The following is a 15,212-nucleotide window of genomic DNA, read 5'->3' on the forward strand; positions in this document are numbered from 1 at the left end:
ACGCTTTTTATTGAACAATGCGGAAGACACGGGTACTATTACCCACCCGACGAGGATTGTAACATCCCTGGCTCTGGGGCGAGCACTTTATATTTGAAATCTGAACATGTATGTAGACGTTAACGTTCTAAATGGGAAAAGTGCATAAAACAGGTTGAAGTTCCGCCATGACAGACGAGCGCCATGTGAACCATGGCTAAATCGTCTCGTATACGTAGTCAACTTTCCGAGGGCGAGTGTTCCAGATGTCTTTCTGATGGATTTTTCTTGGCTGGCAATATTTCTATCATCCAACACCGCTCTGAACGTGATCCAAAGGATCATACGCTATTATAACTCTATGGGGAAGACCATTTTGTTTACCCCGGGCTAAAACCAGATGTGACATTTGTGGGTGTTCCTGTCTACGATCGTGTCAATGTATACTATTCTATGCTATACATATGTAGGCTACTATGAAGTGCTAAGACTACATACAATGCAATTCTAGTGCTGTCTACATAACATGCTATAAGTATGTGTCAGATGCTATCCAAGTCTACAAAAGTGCTATCTAAGGGGGTAGGGTAAGTGCTACGGGCCATGATGGAGTCTGAAAAGGTGCATTCCATAGTTTTGGAGCCAGAAGGGGGAAGAGTTTGGGACGTGTGGAGCGTTGTCCCGGCGTTTTTAGTGAGGGTACTGCAGCTTCCCTGCGTTGGCTTAGCTTTGTACCTGAGAAACACCACAGGGTGAACCACCGCTATGTAACGCTCCACACAGATACAACACTGGAATGATGGAACAGGGAACCAGAAAAAAACACTAGAAGTAATGCGAAAAAACCCTGAACAAAATTAATGTGCATGTGAAGAGCCATGCAAAGTAAAAGACAGAGGCCAGGGAAGAGATGGTCACAGATACGATCAGGTTGAGATAGAAGAACTCGGAGGCGATCGTCCCACCAGCTCCATTCAGTATCAGCCACAGAACGTAGCTGTTGATGGGGAGACCTAACCTGACTCCGCCAGATGGGGCAGCAGAGAGTACCCAGTGTACTCTCTGCTGCCCCATCTGGCGGAGTCAGGTTAGGGGAGACCCAGGATGAGCTTGATGGAGTTGATAGACGCCATATCATGGATGGACACTGAATCTTATATGATATTGTTTATTAATCTTCTCACATTGTTTATTACACAGACATGGAGAGCCCTGTGACTGAACAAACACTATTACAATGAGTATATCAGAATATAGAGCTTTAACCGCTTAACAAACAAACACACAATAGTCCCATGCTGAACACAGAGCCTAAAGTGATTTCACTTATACACCCATACAGGGCGCCACACCTGCTACATATGTGACCAAGGCCGAATCAGCCACACAGAATTTGGGCAGTAGAATATTCTTTATCGTTATTATTTTATAAGACATACAACCTTTAATTATTAGAGTGGCACCGTTTAAGGTGCTAGAGATATCAAAGTTGTACACCTCACTAGATAATCCTGGGACTACGCCAGCCGTCATTTATTTACAGAGAAACGGCAACTATTTTATCATTATTACTCTTAGCTTCAGTTTGTTCAAGGACACACAGGTTCACGTTTACCAGGCGAGAGAGCAACCATAAAAAGTGGAGAGAGACTGACACTGAATCATGAATCAGAAATATAACATGTTTTTTTTCCTATACATGGGGATCTCTAAAACACCCTTAAAATACAATCTTTAATAAATCTAAAATCCTGTAGCAAAACTAATTATATAACAAAATAACAAAATAACCAACTCCTTAAAACCATTACATTACAAAAGTGCTGCTAAAGTGTGATGGGTTCAGACAGTTCTTTTGTTTCACAGAGAGAGAGTCCAATCAGTCCAACATCATAAGTCCCCTTCAATACATAATTTGGACCTGAAAGCATATAAGGTAGACGCCAGTTTTTCTGTTCCACCAACAAGTACAGCTCGCCTACGCCCCCGTACAGTGATGTAATCGACAGTAGTGCGGGATAGAACAATACTCACACACAACGGGCAGTTACCTGCCCGCCGATGTTGCTGGGTATCCGCACTCTGTAACACCACTCCTGGTCACTGGCTCGTACACGGCCCCCTCTCCGTCGTCAACAGGTAATATATATATATATAAGGAAGGATACTATAAGTCACTGATAGATATACAACAGATAATAAGTATGCAAAACAATTAAAGGAACAACAACAAAAAAAGAAAAACCTATTCCTGACACCGGTCACACATACATATGTTTACATATGTCACTGATCATGTGCAGCAAATGATGTACAAATATAACCAAGTTCCCTAGTTGATTCATACAATGGGAAGCTCCAAGCAATGTCTCTCTTCACAGACAACTCCAGCCATGACAATAATTCCACAGTATTCGCATATATCCAACGGGTTACAGTAGTTTGTTGTTGTCTTCTATGTCTTCATAGTTGTTGTCAAAATGAAAAACCCAAAACATCAAGGTAGAGCAGGGGACAACGACGTGAAGCACCGGACAAAGATTTATGTTCTGACAGTTCGTTTGTGCAAGGAGTCCAGTATTTATAGGTGGTGGGTTGATTGTAGCAGACAGAAAAAAGACTGGAAATGACAGTTTACTCTCTTCCTTCACATCTTGTCTTTTACAAGTATACTACCGCACACCCTAAGTTGCAATGCAAGTTCAATTTGTTTCGACTTTAGAAGACAGTGGTGGGTCTTCTGTACAGGACTGGTCAAGGCCTAACAACAAATTAGTATATTGTCAAATCCTCAAAGTCTCATAGCAAATTGTGCTCTATTGTTCTCATTTAATCGCTTATCTATATTTACAGTGACATTCCATTGTGTAATGTGTAGGCCATGTGTCCATAGTGTAAGGCATTATTAATTCATGACCAGGATAAGTCAGGATAAATCAGGATACGTCATTATTCGTATAATAATCATATCCTATATCCATCATTACATTGCTATTAACAACAGAGACACAATAACAGCAACAACTGTATTTGTTTAAACCTGGAAAACCTGGACAACTTTAAGTCATTGTTCAGGTTGTGTTGCTATGAGGGAATGAGGAGCATGCAGGTGTGTGGAATTAGTTTTAATAGGGTTCGACTGCACTTTTATTCAATGTTTTTTCAAATGCTAAATAATGAACAAAACCCACATTCTTACCCCAGGTTAAAATGTAAACAGGCTAAATGATGATGGCTGATGATTAATTCACTATAGACAATGCATTCAAATGCAGAGATTAAACGTGTTAATGGTCACTGGTTGTCTGTAGTCCGTAGTAGGCCTATTCAACTTGTAGAATCTGATTGTGGACTATGTTTGGTTATGTACGTTTAAAGTCAATACACAGCAACCAATTTTCCATCAGTGACACATTATGAGTGATGATGAAAAACAGATGAATTAAAAGTAGTTCATGAACAGGTCATATTACAGACAGTGGGTATTAAACCGTCACACATGTGTCATGTTCCATTGTATGAATAACCTAAATTAATGGATTCATAAAAATAGTTCATGAACAGGTCATATAATTTAGACCAGTGGTTCTCAGGCCAAGACCCCCCCAAATAATCCTTTTGGACTGGTTCCGCAGATACATGTTGTGATAACAGCTGATTTACAAGATCGTTGTGAGCATGTATCAGCTATGTTCACAATGGTTGCCTCTTTCTAATATTATTTGCCAATTTCGGCAATATTTGACTGGTTTTATAATAGCCGCCTAGCAGTGAAGGTATTTTCTATTATATTGAATTTATATATTTTGTTGTTTAAGCCTTAAACAAAAATTGAATATAGGCCTAATAGGAAAACAACTACTTTACTTTACCATCACCTGGGGGGGAGGGGGCAGATTTCACCTAAGAAACGCTTTACCATTAAAAAATGTATCTACATATGTTAAACATTAATGCAATGAGAGTAATTGTCAACATCTCTAATTACCACGAGTAATTCAATAAAAAACAACATATCAAATAGCTGAATAAATAAAATAGGTTTCTCTGACACAGTGACAGATTTGGATTACATTTGTAGGATTAGAGCCTAGTATCACACACAGGTCTGCATAATAGTGCGTTCACACGGGCAGATGCAAAGATACAGTCTACCATTCATTGTCATGGAAGCCAGCATGAAGATACAAAGATGCATCTGACGTTTGTGGCTGCTGCAAAAGCTACAAATTGAAGCTGAGCTGGGTTCAACTTCCAGATGCAAAGCTACAAAGCTACAACTGTAGCTGCAATGACACACGTCACTACGGACGCACGCTGGATGATGTCAATGACCGTGTGAGCAACAGATTTTACAAAACCACAACACATACAATTATGCTGTGGATTTTGCATCTTTTGCATCTGCCAGTGTGAACGCAGCATTAGAGATCTATCCTGTTTGGCCTGCTTTCAGAGCCCCTTGAAGCATGTTTCCCAGCTTTGTGGAGGTAGAGCAATGGATGGACAAACGCTGAAATCATGGCTACTGTATAAGTATATAGGATGGTATTAACAACTATGTTGGAATAATTCAGTAGTGTAAACACAAAAAGGGAATATAGCTCATTATAGCCACTGACATTACAACCAAGCTGATCAGAATGATTCTAAAAGCTCTTCTCTTCAGGCCGTTTCTCTCCCCACTGTCCCTTTGTCCTTCTCCTGGTCCAGGCTGTTTCAGAGCTCTGAGGACCGAGAGGCAGCAGAAACACACCACAGAAATGCACACCACCCAAAAGCCCAGCAGGAAGTAGTAAGGATACACCGTATCAGATATAACAGTTAACAAGCTGAATGCAAGCCCCGTCAGCCAGACAGCGCAGCAACAGGCCACCCTGTACCGAAGAGCTTTGTACCTGAGAAACACCACAGGGTGAACCACCGCTATGTAACGCTCCACACAGACACAACACTGGAACGATGGGATGGAGAATAAGAAAAACAAATCAAAAGTAAATTTAGAAACCTTGAACAAAATTGAGTTGTATGTGAAGAGCCATGCAGAGTAAAAGACATCAGCCAAGGTAGAGAGGATCACAGATACGATCAGGTTGAGATAGAAGAACTCGGAGGCGATCGTCCCACCAGCTCCACTCAGTATCAGCCACAGAACGTAGCTGTTGATGGGCAGACCCAGGGTGAGCTTAATGGAGCTGAAGGTAATCGGTACGGCCAGATCTGAGAATGTGAAAGAGGATGAGGAGTTGGTGCCATTCGCCAGTGTGTCGTTCATCTTCAGGCTCTGTGTGTGTCCTGTAACCGGTACAGAAGATGGATTTGAGCACAGTTGACCTGATATAACAATGACACAAGTAGTGATAGGAGATTAATCGGCAAACACATCGGTATCGGCCGATTTGAGTTGTTTTTAGATTAATCGGCATCGGTTCGATTAATCAATCAGACTTAATCGGTCCGATGAATCGGTCTGTCTTTAGTCTTTACAGATAAAGAAGCCCAAAGTAACAGCTTGAACAGATCTACAAGCTCACAATATTAAATATAAAGGTATTAAAGTTAAATCTGACTTGCCTAAGCCTGCAGTGCAGACACCCTGTTACATGTATTTTTCAGAATGGACAAAATTATTATATATATTTTGAATACAGAATGATATCATATCGACATCGGTAATATCGGTTATCGGCCATAACAGCAATTAGTTATATCGGATATCGATATCGGCCAAAATGTCTCCGGCACATTCCTAGACAGAAGTTAACATTTTTAACAACTATTCTCAATGTTCGTCTGAAAACAACAACTATTCTAATGAACAATGAACACAAGGTTAAAGGGATCTCACCTTTTGATGCCAGCAGAGTGTCTCAGATCTCTGAGTTGGTGTTTGGGTGAAGTCTCTTCGTCCGACGGTCACTTTCTTCCTGATGAGAGCAGATCCTCCAAATGATGAACTCTGTGCTTTGCCTTCTCTAACTATACCTTTCCCTGCTCCTCCTTCCACTAATGTTTGTGTGTTGCACACCTGCACTAAAAAACATTTTCATATTGTTTTTCTTTCCATGGAAATGTATAGTCACTATGCAAACTTCACCCTTAGATGTGCAGATACTTTATCAACACATGACACATTAAGCTGGCACACAAGGTGGCCCCTAGTTTAACTATGATACGATAGATAGATAGATAGATAGATAGATAGATAGATAGATAGATAGATAGATAGATAGATAGATAGATAGATAGATAGATAGATAGATCGTGACAGAACCTCATGTGGAAGTCTTTCCACGAACGACGGTCGGGGTCAAGGTAGAGAATGACATGTGGAATTCATGAATTATGATGTATTACCGGTCTTGTGCGTGCGTGCGTGTTTGCGTGATTGACAAGAACAGCAATCAGCTACAAATGGCCATTACTTGTTATTAACCCATGACACAACCCATGACTCTGCAGGTGTAAAGTTATGACTGATAGTCATAGATATAGATGGATGGATGGATGGACCCCTGGTGTTCTGAGGTAGCCATGCTCCAATATACAGTACAGGTATATACAAATTGGGAGTGATTGGCCCATTGATAAGGCACCATGTGCTACAAATGAGTGGGCTTGTAGCTCTCCACTATATTCTAAATTGAGGGCCGTAATAACCTTTCTGCTCTGTTTTTCTACTCTTAAATTAAATTTTTGGTGTTCTCAAATGTTTGTTTATAATTGTGTTTATTATGCTCGGTGTCTTGAAGTCTTAATACCTCATGTTTATTTTGTTTTATTTTGTTTTGCCATCCTGTATAGTTTAGTCTAAAATAGGCCTGCATGTGACATTCAAATAATGCGTGGTGCTCGATGATGCAGAAACGACCACAGATGGATGTTCAATGCAAAGTTATGTCCCAGACATCAACATGTTTGAACTGAAGCGAGACTCATTGGAGCTGCTGTCACCACAACATCTAACGTTAAAGGGGTATCAGCCACACACCAAGCAAATAATAATCTTTATTGTTCTGAAGGATATTCATCTTCAAAGTTCTGTTCAAACACCCACATCAAAACAACAAATAATGTAGGGGCGGTGGTGGCTCAGGGGTAGAGTGGCTGGATGGTAACCGCAAGGTTGCCAGTTCGAACCTGGGCTCGCCCAGAGTTAGTGTCGAAGTGTATTGAGCTGAACCCCTAATTGCTCCTGATTTGCTGGTTTGTGCCTTGCGTGGTTTCCGCCGCCAACGGTGTATGAATTTGTGTGTGAATGGTTGAATGTAATGTACAATCTATGTAAAGCTCCATGGATAAAGGCGCTACATAAATGTACCAAGACAATACAAAAACATGAGGTCCCCACGGTATAGAGCACCATCACGGTGGGGCAGTTTGTTTAATGCTGTGATGGCTGAGGGGACAAAACTCCTACTAAAACTGACCATTTTCCACAGCAAGGTTCTGTATCTTTGTCCAGATGGCATTAGTTTAAAAATCACACCCGTGTGAAGTAAGTGGTGCAACTCCGTGTGGCGGTCCCCGGGGGGTCCCCGAAACTTACAGGCCTACAGGAACGCGCCCAGGGTGCCGGCCCTGTTCCGATGAGCCGGACCGCGTCCGAAACGGTCGAGAAATGACAGAGTTACCGTGTGGGGGTCCCCGGAGATCCCCAGGGGGAATCCCCGGAACATCCAGACCCCCATGGGAACGCGCCCAGGGGGCCGGGCCGGTTCCGGCTAGCCACCCTGCGTCCGAAACGGTTGAGAAATGACGTGTAGGGGTCCCCAGGGGTTTCCTGTACTGTACTGTACTGTACTGTACTGTACTGTACTGTACTGTACTGTACTGTACTGTACTGTTACACCTGAAATCATCATACAGTTAATATGTATGTGTGTGTTAGGCTGAGCAGTTATTACATTATGAGTTGCTACAGGCTGCACTGTTTTGAAAACCAACCAAATGCTATTTTCGTGCTCAGACACAGCCAGGTAGCCAGGCAGCCATGCAGGCACACACAAAGCTACTTAATGAAGTGGTTGCACCACTTAAAAAAGCACTACAGAGGAGTTTCATTTGATATTGAAAGTGCTAACCTTAAGCTGTGGTATAAAGACGCCATATCCTGGATGGACACTGGATTTTATGATATTGTTTATTAAACATACATGGAGAGCCCTGTGACTGAACAGACACTATATTACAATGATTATATCAGAATATAGAGCTTTATCCTTTTAACAAACAAACAAACAAAAGTCCCATGCTCAACACAGAGCCTAAAGTGATTTCACATACACACCCATAGGTCCATAGGTAGCGCCACACCTGCTACATACACTTGTCACTGTTCATATGCAGCAAATCATGTGCAAATGTAACAGAGTTACATACAATGGGAAGCACCAAGCAACGTCTCTCTTCACAGACAATTCCAGCCATGACAATAATTCCACAGTATTTATAATGGGTTACAGTAGTTTTTCCTATGTTTGGTTCTGTACGTTTAAAGTCAATACACAGCAAAAAAAGGAAAAGAAAAAAACTTTCTTCACTAGATTTTTATTTTCCATCGATGCTTCATGTTCCATCAGTGACACATTATGAATGATGATGAAAAACAGATAAATTAGTAGTTAATGAACAGGTCATATCAGACCAGATCAAGTAATTTCCCCAAATTCAAGGTACCAAAAGTTAACTCTGAATTTGGTAGATCTGCTTTTAGCTTCTGTGGCCCTAATACATGGAATGACCTGCAAACAACATTAAAATTGACCACATTGGTACCCCTGAGTCATTTTAAAACCTTGGTGAGCATACAGATCCCAACAATATGTAACTGTTTTTAGATCGTTTTGAAATTTATCTTAGCTTTTATTTGTAACCATATGTAATTCACATATACCTTTTGTTTTTCTTTTCCTGATCGTGATGGTCGTGATGTGTTTTCAAATAGCTGATTAAATTAATTAAAATAGGTTTCTCTGACACAGTGGCAGATTTGGATTACATTTGTAGGATTAGAGCCTTACAGTATCACACACAGGTCTGGTAATACTGCGTTCACACGGGCAGATGCAAAGATACAGTCTACCATTCATTGTGGAAGCCAGCATGAAGATACAAAGATGCACACAAGGTGGCCCCTAGTTTAACTATGATACGATAGATAGATAGATAGATAGATAGATAGATAGATAGATAGATAGATAGATAGATAGATAGATAGATATGTGGAATTCATGAATTATGCTGTATTACCGGTCTTGTGTGTGTGTGTGTGTGTGTGTGTGTGTGTGTGTGTGTGTGTGTGTGTGTGTGTGTGTGTGTGTGTGTGTGTGTGTGTGTGTGTGCATGCGTGCGTGCGTGCGTGCGTGTGCGTTTGGTGGGGGTGGGGGTTCTGTACACGATGTGGTTTTATAATAATGAAATCCCAACATGGGTTCCGTTACAGCAAAGCCCCCTGCATGCATTTCTATCTCTGGGACCCCCCAATATGTATTGTAAAATCTATGTTAACACCCTGAGCGGCATAAACGGAGGTCTCCGTCCTATCAAATACGCTCAGCACTCAGGACGGAACATTAATGATATATCATAACCGAGCGCATCACTCCACAGGCTGGGAGCACCTGTTGGGCAACATTTGATGTAATTTACGGTTGGGACGTCATCCAAAGTGATCCCCCCCATTGTAGTGGATGAGATCGATAATCTTAAAACGTGAATAACTATTGATCTAAATCAATCCGTCCAATTCTAACCAAAGATTATGTTTTTGACGGCCCATTGCGGTCCCGTCGCTATAGTCGTGTTAGAATGAATCATAGCTCCCGTTGTTGTCGATCGCCTCGGAAGTGTTTTGGCTACATCTAGCTATACTTCAGCTATATTCAAGATGGCGCCTGGAATGCGCTCCGTAGCTGCAAATCGCTGGGCACCCTGATTTAATTCAATTTGGGGTTCCTTGACATGAAAACGTTTGGGAACCAGTGGCATAGGGCAACCCGCCGAGGAGAGGCAAAAAAATGCGCCAAACCGATACTCATAATAATAATTTTCTCCGCGGCTCCGCAGCTTAATTGTGAATGGTAAATGGTGCATTTACGTACATAGCGCCTTTATCCAAGGCGCTTTACAGAGATTACGCATTACATTCACCCATTCACGCACACAGAGAGAGAGAGAGAGAGAGAGAGAGAGAGAGAGAGAGAGAGAGCAGAGTAGAGATGGGGAAGCGTAGAGCATCCTGTCCAGACAGTGTGGTGGATGGAATGGAAGGGGTGTGAATGGCCTCAGGGTGCATCCATCCGCATCCATCCATCCATCCATCCATCCATCCATCCATCCATCCATCCATCCACCCCTCCCTACTAGTCTCAAATTCTCTCTCTCTCTCTGCACTCCATTATCTCCCATCGTCGGGTTAAAAGAGAGTACCTGGGCTATGCCAAACATCAGGGACGTGCACACATAGACATCAAAGGGGGGCTTCAGCCCCATGCCCTTTTACCCGTCTGTAAAACAAGTGCCCTTTCCAGACCATGATTTACTAGGGATGGTAACCTCAAGGTTGCCAGTTCGAACCTGGGCTCCCCCAGAGTTAGTGTCGAAGTGTATTGAGCAAGACGCTGAACCCCTAATTGCTCCTGATATGCTGGTTGGTTGGTTTCCGCCGCCAACGGTGTATGAATGTGTGTGTGAATGGTTGAATGTAATGTACAATCTATGTAAAGCGCTATATAAATGCACCATTAACCACATGACACCAAGACAATACAAGGTCCCCACTGTATCATCACCTTTATTTATACTCGGAAATACAGTTGAGGGCAAGCCCTCATTTTCACTGTAGCCGAGGTTACAATTCACAAACACAGTCAAAACAATACATCAACACAACATTATAAATCCGGATAAATTACAAACTTAAATGCAGAACAACCAGTAAAATAAATCAATTGAAGCAGGAGCAATCACGGTGAAAAATGTTCTGTATACTGTATAGAGCACCATCACGGTGGGGCAGTTTGATGGCCGAGGGGACAAAACTCCTACTAAAACTGACCATTTTCCACAGCAAGGTTCTGTATCATTGTCCAGATGGCATGAGTTTAAAAATCACACCCGTGTGAAGTAAGTGGTGCAACTCCGTGTGGCGGTCCCCGGTGGGTCCCTGTACTGTACTGTACTGTACTGTACTGTACTGTACTGTACTGTACTGTACTGTACTGTACTGTACTGTTACACCTGAAATCATCATATATACAGTATGTGTGTGTTAGGCTGAGCAGTTATTACATTATGAGTTGCTACAGGCTGCACTGTTTTGAAAACCAACCAAATGCTTTTTTCGTGCTCAGACAGAGCCAGGTAGCCAGGCAGCCATGCAGGCACACACAAAGCTACTTAATGAAGTGGTTGCACCACTTAAAAATCACTACAGAGGAGTGTCATTTGATATTGAAAGTGCTAACCTTAAGCTGTGGTATAAAGACGCCATATCCTGGATGGACACTGGATTTTATGATATTATTTATTAAACATACATGGAGAGCCCTGTGACTGAACAGACACTCTATTACAATGATTATATCAGAATATAGAGCTTTATCCTTTTAACAAACAAACAAACAAAAGTCCCATGCTCAACACAGAGCCTAAAGTGATTTCACATACACACCCATAGGTCCATAGGTAGCGCCACACCTGCTACATACACTTGTCACTGTTCATATGCAGCAAATTATGTGCAAATGTAACAGAGTTCCCTTTTCTAGTTGATTCATACAATGGGAAGCACCAAGCAACGTCTCTCTTCACAGACAACTCCAGCCATGACAATAATTCCACAGTATTCGTAATGGGTTACAGTAGTTTGTCCTATGTTTGGTTCTGTACGTTTAAAGTCAATACACAGAAAAAAAGAAAAAAAACTTTCTTCACTAGATTTTTATTTTCCATCGATGCTTCATGTTCCATCAGTGACACATTATGAATGATGATGAAAAGCAGATTAATTGAAAGTAGTTAATGAACAGGTCATATCAGACCAGATCAAGTAATTTCCCCAAATTCAAGGTACCAAAAGTTAACTCTGAACTTGGTAGATCTGCTTTTAGCTTCTGTGGCCCTAATACATGGAATGACCTGCAAACGACATTAAAATTGACCACATTGGTACCCCTGGGTCATTTTAAAAGCTTGGTGAACATACAGATCCCAACAATAATTATGTAACTGTTTTTAGATCGTTTTGAAATTTATCTTAGCTTTTATTTGTAATCATATGTAATTCACATATACCTTTTGTTTTTCTTTTCCTGATCTTCTGATGTATTGTGATATTTTTATGATATTGTATTACTCACTGAAAATGAGTTTAATTACTCAGTGTAATTTCGAGAATAAATCAAACTTGAATAGACAGTGGGTATTAATCTGTCACACATGTGTCATGTTCCATTGTATGAATAATCCAAATGATTGAATTAAACAAAGTTCATGAACAGGTCATATTATTTAGACCAGTGGTTCTCAACCTTTTCAGGCCACGACTCCCCAAAATAATCCTATTTGAACTGGTTACGCAGATACATGTTGTGATAACAGCTGATTTACAAGCTCGTTGTGAGCATGCAAATCAACATGAGCATGCATGTTCACAATCTTTGCCTCTTTCTTATATAATTTGCAAATTTCTCCAATATTTGACTGGTTCTATAGTGGCCTATAGTTTGTTGATCTTACTTTTGATGCAGTGATGATCTTTTCTATTATATTTAATGTATACCTTTTTTTTTAGGTTTTTTATTTACTTTACCGTCACCTGGGGGGGGGGGGGGGGGGGGGTTCAACTGAGAAACAATGATTTTCCATTCAAAAAAACAAATCTACATATGTTAAACAATAACGCAATAATTGCAGAGTAATTACCACAAGTAATTAAAAAACAACAACATATCAAATAGCTGTATTTTGTAACACGTTTTATTTCATCCATACTTACACATGCATGTACAAAATGTGATTACGTGCTAATTTATTTCCTGTCACAGACAATGTTTCTAATTTAAAATGTCTTGAAAATGTCCAATAAGAAAATCCATTAACAAGTTAAACAAAATCAACACAAAAACTCATTTGGGTTTCTCTCCAGTGTGAATTCTCTGGTGTCTTTTAAGATTTCCCATTGTAGAGAAGTGTTGTCCACACTCATCACATCCATAGGGTTTCTCTCCAGTATGAATTTTCTGGTGAGTTTTAAGGCTTGACATTTGAGTGAAGTGTTGTCCACATTGATCACATCCATAGGGTTTCTCTCCAGTGTGAATTATCTGGTGTGTTTTAAGATGTCCCATTGTAGAGAAGTGTTGTCCACAATCATCACATCCATATGGTTTCTCTCCAGTGTGAATTCTCTGGTGTGTTTTAAGGATGTTCATTTGAGAGAAGCGTTTACCACACTGATCACATCCATAGGGTTTCTCGCCGGTGTGAATTCTCTGGTGGCCTTTAAGGCTGTCCATTCGAGAGAAATGTTGTCCACACTGATCACACCCATAGGCTTTCTCTCCAGTATGAATTCTCTGGTGTGTTTTAAGATTTCCCATTGTAGAGAAGTGTTGTCCACAATCATCACATCCATATGGTTTCTCTCCAGTGTGAATTCTCTGGTGGCTTTTAAGGCTGTTCATTTGAGAGAAGCGTTTACCACACTGATCACATCCATAGGGTTTCTCTCCGGTGTGAATTCTCTGGTGGCCTTTAAGGCTGTTCATTCGAGAGAAATGTTGTCCACACTGATCACACCCATAGGCTTTCTTTCCAGTGTGAATTATCTGGTGGCTTTTAAGGCTTCCCATTGTAGAGAAGTGTTGTCCACAATCATCACATCCATATGGTTTCTCTCCAGTGTGAATGGTCTGGTGTGTTTTAAGTCTAGACATTGTAGGAAAGCGTTTACCACACTGATCACAGCAGTGGCATTTTTGCTTAGCCAAGCTTCTTTGTTCATTCACCTCTGGTAGAACAGGGAAGCCAGACTGATGATGCAACACTGAATTGGAAACAAAGACAAAGGAAATGTTGTTTAGAGGCATTCCTGGACTTAAAATAGCAAGACCTATAGTGTTAAGTTAATGTACCCTATTATCAATTTAGCATCCATTTATAATTCGATTCTACAATCATTTTATATTTTAGAAAATACATGACAACAGGTAGTCAATGCTAAAATAAATCAAAACAAACAAATGACTAGATATATCCATATAGACACAGTAAGTAACTTACAGAGGTCTTGATGATCCCTGGGTGTGTTGAGAGAGTTCATCTTCAGCTGAAGTCTGGAGTCCACTGTCAGATGTGATCAGAAAGTATAGATATCCTGGAGGAGTTGTGGAGAACAACTACAAACTCTTCTTATACTGGAGAGCCTGAGGTGGAACCACTAACTGCTTGGTGTCGATTGGCCAAAGAGTGGAACAATACAGTCATCAGCCACCAATCTCAACCTAACAAACTGCTGCATGTGCTCCACCCCTCTCTGACTCCTCCAAAAGGTCATGCTCTATGCAACATTCTAGAAATAAACTGCTAACTGAGATTGCTTTGTAAGCTTCATATTTAATATATTAATCTATCTATATCCAATATAGAGTATCTGGCTATCTGGATAATATATGTATAGTCTAACAATATTGAATAAGTGGATATTAATTATAATTAATTGTTACTGCAGCAGAGCCATAAGAGGATTGCTCCACATTCTTTCAGTAACATAGAACCAGCTCTGTGTGAAGAAACAACAAGAAAAACTGTTTTCCAAAATACTATTTGTCTTCCAAAACACAAACTGCCACCCACCCTCTAAAATGATTGCAAACAGTCTTCATAATGAGTACACAAGCCTTCACATCTTGTCTTTTACAAGTATAATACTGCACACCCTGTACGCACACCCCAACTTTAGTCAAGTCAAGTCAATTTTATTTATATAGCACATTTAAAAACAACAGCAGTTGACCCAAAGTGCTTTCCAGAGAACAGGTAGACCGTAGTCTATCACAGTGCAATAGTAGAACAAAATAACAACAAAAACAATGAACAACAATAAACAATAAACGTCACACTGTATTAAAAGCCAGATTGCAATGGTCCAAAATCTGTGTGGAAGATTATTCCGAAGTTTATATAGGTCCAGCTACAGACTGATCACCTTTTCTTTTCAGATTTGAAGG

This window comes from Electrona antarctica, assembly GCF_951216825.1.
Source record: "Electrona antarctica genome assembly, contig: scaffold_278, whole genome shotgun sequence".
Taxonomy (NCBI): Eukaryota; Metazoa; Chordata; class Actinopteri; order Myctophiformes; family Myctophidae; genus Electrona; species Electrona antarctica.